Here is a 1,343-nt window from a genome sequence, read left to right as displayed (position 1 = left end):
TAGCAGAAGATTTTAACAGCCTCTATGGTTCTGCAAGAAGTTCGTGTTTAAATTGTTCTTCTTTCTGTCTTCAAGGAAATCAATGCTCAAAGGAAACAGCAGTCCAGACTCTGATTCCAGCTCCGGTGAGGTTCTGCACACAAATTGGCTTTCTGATTATATGAGAATATTTAACATTAGTTTAATTTATCAGGCTGGCCCATGTGATGACAGTTTACAATAATCTTCAATAGAAAGTGGCAGGAACACTTTTGTCTTCAAACAATAATTCATAAAGCTGATCATATTATTGAATTCATCATGTCTCATAAATAGTTCTCCTGTCTTTAAAACAAACTTTAGAACCTGAAGTTTAGCAGAACCTGAGGACAGATCTGATTTAAGGTCTGAGGCAGAAACATCACAGTAAAATTCATTATACTTTACATTTAACTCTGTGATTGTTTTTCTTTATTACAGAAGATGCTCTCAGATTCAGATCCATCAGCAACGCCTGACAACATGGAGGACTCGTCCCCTGACAACATGGAGGACTCGTCCCCTGACAACATGGAGGACTCGTCCCCTGACAACATGGAGGACTCGTCCCCTGACAACATGGAGGACTCGTCCCCTGACAACATGGAGGACTCGTCCCCTGAGTGTTTCCTGTCCTCTCTCGATGGTCTTCTTCTCTTCAGTTATTAACTCTTGAAAACAGCAGCACAACATGCCAGACTGTTTGACAAGTCTGTGATTAAATAAATTGAAATGGAATCTCATACGTATCTTGCTATGCTTATTGGCTTTAAATGTTTGATATTAAATAAGTTTGAAGGCCATTTATCTCAGACGAGCCGGCTGTGACAAGCTGAGCTCGTCTGTTAGCTTTGCTGTTGTTGGTCAAGAAGAAATGAATGTCAGTTTAAGGCCTTTTCAAATGTGAACTATAAACTTAACTGCTAAATGATTTTACTGTGACCAACACTTTGTCGTGCTCCAGTTAATCAGAAACAGTCATATCAGATTTTTAAAAAGTTTATTTAAACATTTTATGAAAAGAAATCTTCAATAAACAACCCCTGGCTTCATTAACCATGTGGAAAATAAGTAAGAGAGACCATCAGGTCCAACTGCTGGAACATAGGAGAAAGTATAAAACATAATTTAACAAAGAAATCCAAACAAAAATCAAATAAAGTAAAGAGATCCTGGATGATTGTTTGACTGTTAAACTATGATGGAAAAGCAAATCCAACACGACCCTCCAGCATCTGGCCTTTCAAACACAGGGCAACATCATGTAAAGAAAAATAAATTAAATATTGACCTGGATCTCTGTGTTTCATCTGAGGATGACTATG

At 37.8% G+C, this 1,343-nt stretch overlaps 1 long non-coding RNA gene across 1 annotated transcript in view; it reads left to right on the top strand.

The window, feature by feature from the left end:
* The window catches only part of LOC136179359 (uncharacterized), a 2,036-nt gene extending 1,275 nt beyond the window's left edge, over positions 1 to 761 (top strand). Inside the window, exons 2-3 of the long non-coding RNA XR_010666495.1 lie at positions 76 to 125; positions 460 to 761. This is a non-coding gene — a long non-coding RNA (uncharacterized lncRNA). The remainder of the gene's footprint in view (positions 1 to 75; positions 126 to 459) is intronic.
* The last annotated feature ends 582 nt before the right edge of the window (positions 762 to 1,343 follow it).

Source organism: Labrus bergylta, chromosome 5, assembly GCF_963930695.1.
Source record: "Labrus bergylta chromosome 5, fLabBer1.1, whole genome shotgun sequence".
Classification (NCBI taxonomy): domain Eukaryota; kingdom Metazoa; phylum Chordata; class Actinopteri; order Labriformes; family Labridae; genus Labrus; species Labrus bergylta.
This window is presented reverse-complemented; position numbering and strand designations above follow the sequence as displayed.